This window comes from Henckelia pumila, unplaced genomic scaffold (genome assembly GCF_033568475.1).
Source record: "Henckelia pumila isolate YLH828 unplaced genomic scaffold, ASM3356847v2 CTG_466, whole genome shotgun sequence".
In the NCBI taxonomy this organism is placed as follows: Eukaryota; Viridiplantae; Streptophyta; class Magnoliopsida; order Lamiales; family Gesneriaceae; genus Henckelia; species Henckelia pumila.
In genome coordinates, this window is record NW_027331833.1 from 5,048,314 (window position 1) to 5,054,694 (window position 6,381).

Sequence of the window (6,381 nt, forward strand, 5' to 3'; positions counted from 1 at the left end):
GAGTTACCCCTTGAAGTGTTTTGATCAATTTAAAAGTATAGAATTGATGTAAACACAGATTCAAGGCGCAACAAAAATATGGAATGGGATTCTGGGGCGCAGCTGCGGGTCCAAGATGCGCATCTGCGCAAAATTTCAGTGCACTGCATTCTTGCGCGTCTGCGAGCCCTGGGCGCGCAGACGCGCAAAGGGCATGCGATTCTGCGCTGCCCAGCAGCGCAGAAGCGCATATGAGCAGAACAACTAGCATCGAATTTTAATTTTTTTTCATTTTTTTTATTTATTTAAAGGTTATTTTAAGGGTTTAAATTATTTTTATGATTTAATTGGGTCTTTTAATTATGGTTAAAATTTTATTAACAAGTTCAAACTTCAAGCATCGACTTTAAGGTTCGGATCAAAAACATATTCTATATATTAAACATCTTCTGACTTAAAATTAACGTAAAAGTTCATGCTATTTTAAAGCAAAATTATTAAACCATAAAACAGAACAATGAAACGTTTATTTGGCCTTCTAAGTGTGGTTAAATTTTATATACAACAAGTTTAAACTTCAAGCATCGATTTTCACTTTCAGGTAAAAAAAAACATCTTCTATATATTAAACATATTCCGACTTAAAATTGACATAAAGGGACATTCTATTTTAAGGCGACATTCTTCATCCATAGAACAGAACAATGATAACGTTTACAATCACTAAACATTTTCAAAATACAATTACACTAATTGGTCTAGCATTACATTACATCACAGTTTCTAGCACAAACTAACCACTACCATTCAATCTCATATCTTCTAACTTTTGTTTCATGTCGTCCATTTTCTTCATGATCTGCAAAACATCATTTTGCAAATTTGACAGGACATCTTCCAATTCAACAATTTTTTCTGCTTGACGAGAATTTCGTTGTGAACTAGAAGTACCACATGAACTTTCCTCGCTCTTTGTCTTGAATGAATTAGTTGGACGTTTTTTCACATAGTCCTCAAACGCTTTTATCGCCTCTGCCCTACTCAAAAACTTTTCGTATAAAGGATTTTCGTAATCTTTGACTTCAGCATGTGTTTCTACCCAAGATCCATAAACACCAGGATTCTTTCCTTCAAAGACAACGTAGGCTTTCCCCTAAACAAAATTCAAGATTCCATATTCAAAAAATCATATTATAATAAAATAAATCAATTAACTGTCTGTGACTTACCATCTAAATAATATCAAAACCTGGTGAGACAGATGAGTGCTCCTGTAAAAAGGAAATTTCAATCTCATAATCACCACACATAATACAACTACTACGAAATACAAGAACTCTAAACTTCCTCTAAATGAAATCTCAACTAAGATCTTTACTATTGTAGATAGATGTGACCATATAATACTGATACAACGATTCCTCTTGAGATATTACGCACATATATAATCTAAGATTTTTCAATATTCACATCAATCCAGTGGTCAAATACAATGAAATCCGAAAGCAATGCCAGCTACACATATTTTTTTCTTCTTAGAAATACACTTCTCCTTTCCATTGACATTCCACAAGCAGCAATTTGTTTCACAATAATGACATGCAAACTCAAGTATTATGTGTAGATTTTCTTAAATAAAGGACATTAGTGAAAGAGCATTTAATAAAAATAAAAAATCAAGCTACCAAATTCAAGAATTGAAAACATTGCATATATTATTTTAAATTTCAGAATAACTGTAAGATACAGTTAACACAAATTCAAGCTAAATTAAAAAACAATTGATCCCAAATATCATACTTCGCCTGAGTTTAATTTTCCATGTACATAACTTCTACCTGTTTTCGGCTCCGGGTTATTTCAACTATATCTGTTTTCGATTGAAGAACAAACCAAGTCATGTCCCTGCGCATCAAAATTTTGAAAGGAGAAGAAAGTTAAGATGACATGATAATGATATAAAGCCCACCCCAGTCGATACATCTTCCTCCTTCAAAAAAAAAAATGATATAAAGCCCACCCCAGTCGAAGAAAGAGGTAAAGAGTACATCTTCTTCCTTCCAAAAAAAAAGAGGTAAGCGTACATCTTCCTCCTTCCAAAAAAAAAATGATATAAAGCCCACCCTAGTCTCAAAGAAAGAGGTAAGCGTACATCTTCCTCCTTTAAAAAAAAATATATGTTATAAAGCCCACCCCAGTCAAATCAAGAGGTACGAGCACATCTTCCTTCCAAAAAAAAATTGAAATCGAATTTTTTTTACCTTTAATCGAAAAGGACCAAATGCTGCATAATCACTTATCGGAAGGAACGTTGTTGTTGCTTGGAAAGACTTAATATGGAGAGCTCGAAACTGAGGATTGAAAATAATTTTAGGGTTCTCAAGTTTCGGAGAGAAGAGGTTTGAGCGAGAAGGGGAAAGATTTTCCAAAATGAGATTTTTGGGACTTTTTGGTGCTTTTCAAACTAATAAAAAACCCGTGTAAGTTAACCATGGTTTGGGTGATGGGTCAAAAGAGGGACAAAAATTAAAAAAAAGATTATAAAGTATCGCCACGTGTCAAGCGATGACTGGCTCAGGGCACTGCCCTGAGGCCAGCATCGACGCATCCCAATTCTTCATCGTGCTTCCATCACCATCACCATCACCATCACTGTTCCCATCATTGCCATCCGTCTGCATTCAATGCATTCACCATCACCATTTCCATTCACCATCTTCTCCGTGTCCGTTCACCAGCAGCCATCGTCTCCATTCACCCCATTCACCTTCACCATCGTCGCTTTGTGCAGTCACCCTGACCGAGAAGATCCCTTGCCTCACCGCCTCCAACCCCGGTTCTAGAAGATCAGGCGATCCATTTACGCCCCACACCGCCTTCCTGCACCCGGATCTTCACCACACACTGCTCACGCCCAGATCTTCACCGCAGCACTCTCGCTGCCCGTCCATTCCTTCGTCGCCGGGCTGCCACCCACCGAGCACCACCTCTCCGATCCGTGGATAAGCAACCTGCTACCTCCCGGTCTTCTCTAGATCCCTTGCCGAAGAGTGGCGGCCGTCTGAGGAGATAGAGAAGGGGTGGGTGAATGAGATAGGAGAGAAGAACGGGAGTGATGGGTAGGGAAGAGGAAGACACGTCCAAATTAGGGTTCGTTAGACCCTACCGTTTTATCCCATGGGGTAGGTGGCAGCATGTGAGTGGTCCATTCATGTGGGGCCCACGTCAATTGATGTGGGGCCCACATGAATTGGTCAATCACATGCCTATACGTACCCCAAACCCCATGGGGGTAGGACCGAACAATCCCAAATTAGGGCTCAATTTTTTTAAAAAAAAATTTTTTTTTTTTAAAAAAAAAGAAAAAATGGCATGGGAGGCTGGCACCCCATTTTCCCCTGCACCCAAGGGTGCAGGGGAACAAAGTCGTATATATATATATATATATATATATATATATATATATATATATAGAGGGGAACAAAGTCGTATATATATATATATATATATATATATATATATAAAAGTGGAATGCCAAAATTCATGAGAGACGAAGATGTAAATTTGAAAAAAAAAAAATCGATGTAAAAATCTTGAAAGAAAATAGTTAGGCTTACCTTCTCCCATTAGATAATCAAATTGTATCTTTTTATCTTAATCATGTAAAAACATAAGGGGATTCGAAAATTGGAACGAAATGATATGCTTCACTTTATGTAATATTTCCTGCTATATAATCTATAGTATGCTTCGTATGAGAGGACATGACGGATTTATATTCGAAAAATGAATCGATGCAAATCATATTTATAATGAAAAATAATATTTTTTTACATAAAAATAATATTTTTTTATCAGTCTAATCGAATAAAAATTATCTTACAAATTGACTCGTGAAACTGTAACACATAAGCTTTTTTATTAAAACTATATATCCTTAATGTTCATCGTTGGACGAAAACTTTCTGTACATAATTGAAATTAATATTATATCAACATATATTTACATAGCATAAAATAATATTATATCAATATATACATATATTCATGTGTACATATATATATATATATATATATATATGTATATATATATATATATATATATCACATGTTTCATATATTTAGGCTTTATGCGTTTTTTACACATTAAAAAATTACTGGAAAAATAAATTTTACAAAAGAAATTGATCATTTTAATCTCATATAATAAGCGTTAATTTTAATAAGATTCAGAAATTTGTTGAAAGAAATTAATTTATTTAAGAGATTTATTAATTGTAAAATGATTGGGAAAAAAATTATTTATGACTATACATTCGAGATGGATGTCTAAAAAAATGTAACCTTTAAATTTGTGACATTTAGCAGATATTATTGTATGAAGCGAACATACGATTTCGTTCTCTGAGATTTCAATTACTATTTCTCAAATCCTAATTTCTATGTTGACATTATGGTAAACAACGTACCCCAAAGGAGACCACAATCTTGTCCACAACCAAAATTCCCATGAAATTTCTACTTATAATTTCTATAATGCAATAATTATCACATTCACTTTCCATTTGTAATCAATTTTGTCGTCCATGATTAACAATAAATACAAAGTTTTTTCTCATTTCAAGAATACATGAGAAAATAAAATAATTAATTCAGAGATAACGAGATCTTACCTTTAGGATAGTGCACAAATCATGGATCTAATGATCTATATCTCAACACATGAGATAAAATTTATATAGTTATGGAGATGATGTGGCAAAAAATATTATTTTTGAGTGTATCTTGTGATACGGTCGCATTGATTTTTATCTGTGAAACATGTCAATAATGTTCATATTTACAATAAAAATTAATATTTTTGGCATAAAAATAATATTTTTTTATGAATGACCAAACATGAGATTAATCTCACAAAATTGGCTCATGAGATCATCTCACGGGAGCCTTTGTGTATATTTATACTAAAAATAATATTTTTCACTACAAATATGGACTTGATCAATCCGTACCTATAGATATAGATCCGTGAAATCTTCTTACAAAATACTTACTCAATTAAAAAAAAGAGTTATTTGCATTAAACATCCCTGTGAAATATTGAAAATGCACATTTCTCCCCTATGAAAATTTAATAGGCATCTTCAACTCTGACCTTTTATAAAATTAGCACACTCGCCCCTTCATATGAGTGATTGTTGCGCACGCGCCCCTCATGCGACTGTGCAAACAATTTGATATTTCTTTTTGCACCAAATACCCTTGTGAAATATTAAAAATACATATTTAACCCCTTTTGAATATAATTTTTAAATCTATTCAACCTATAATACACAATTTTTATTAAGATCCAATTATAAATATTTAGCAAAAAATTTTGTTTTATTAATTTTTATTTTTATTTTAAATTTATTATCATTAATTAATTATTTTCTAAAAAAATATTATTATTTTATCATGCTATCATTATTTTATTAAACTCACTTTGTATTTTCAACTTTTCCATTAAGCATGCATTCATAAACAAGGATTTAAATAATTTCAAGTACCAAAATATTGAACTAAACTGATAAGTTCAAACATATTACTTTTTCTATTTAAGACTATATATTATTGAAACAAAATTTAAATTTTTCGAGAAGATACATTGCATAATTTGTAATAAATAATAAAAAATAACATGGTTATATAATTTTGAATCGAAAAAATAATATTCATGAACTTATCATTTTGGTTCAATATTTTGGTACTTTAAGATATTTAAATCCTTATTTATGAATCATGTTTAATGGAGAAGTTGAAAACATGAAGTGATTTGATAAAATAATGAAAACGAGATAAAGTAATAATATTTTTTAGAAACAAATTAATTAAGAATTATAAATTTAAAATAAAAAATTAAAAATAAATAAAATTAAAAATGTTTGAAAAATATTTTATAATTAAATATTAATAAATATTGTGTATTATTGTTTAATTAAAATTATGCAGTGCATTTTAAAAAATTTAGATTTTGATTCAAAAATATATAGTCCTAAATTGAAAATTAATATGCATGAAATTATTATTTTGGTTTAATATTTTGGTACTTTAAGCTATTTAAATTTCGTTTATGAATGCATGTTTAATGGAGAAGTTGGAAACACGAAGTGAGTTTAATAAAATAATGATAGCAAGAAAAAATAATAATATTTTTTAAAAAACAATTAATTAATCATAATAAATTTAAATTTAAAATAAAAATAAAAATTAATAAAACGAAAAAAATATTTGCTAAATATTTTATAATTGGACGTTAATAAAAATTGTGTACTATGGGTTGAATATATTTAAAAATTATACTCTTAGGGGGTTAAATATGCATTTTTAATATTTCACAGTGATATTTTGTGCAAAAAAAAT

General features: G+C 30.8%; 1 long non-coding RNA gene across 1 annotated transcript; it reads right to left on the reverse strand.

The window, feature by feature from the left end:
- Nucleotides 1–753: 753 nt before the first annotated feature.
- LOC140872675 (uncharacterized) lies at nt 754–3,078 on the reverse strand. Its single transcript, XR_012147881.1, has 4 exons — nt 2,241–3,078; nt 1,818–1,884; nt 1,209–1,250; nt 754–1,132 (listed from the first exon to the last, which is right to left on the reverse strand). It is a non-coding gene; the product is annotated as an uncharacterized lncRNA (long non-coding RNA).
- Between the last annotated feature and the right edge of the window lie 3,303 nt (nt 3,079–6,381).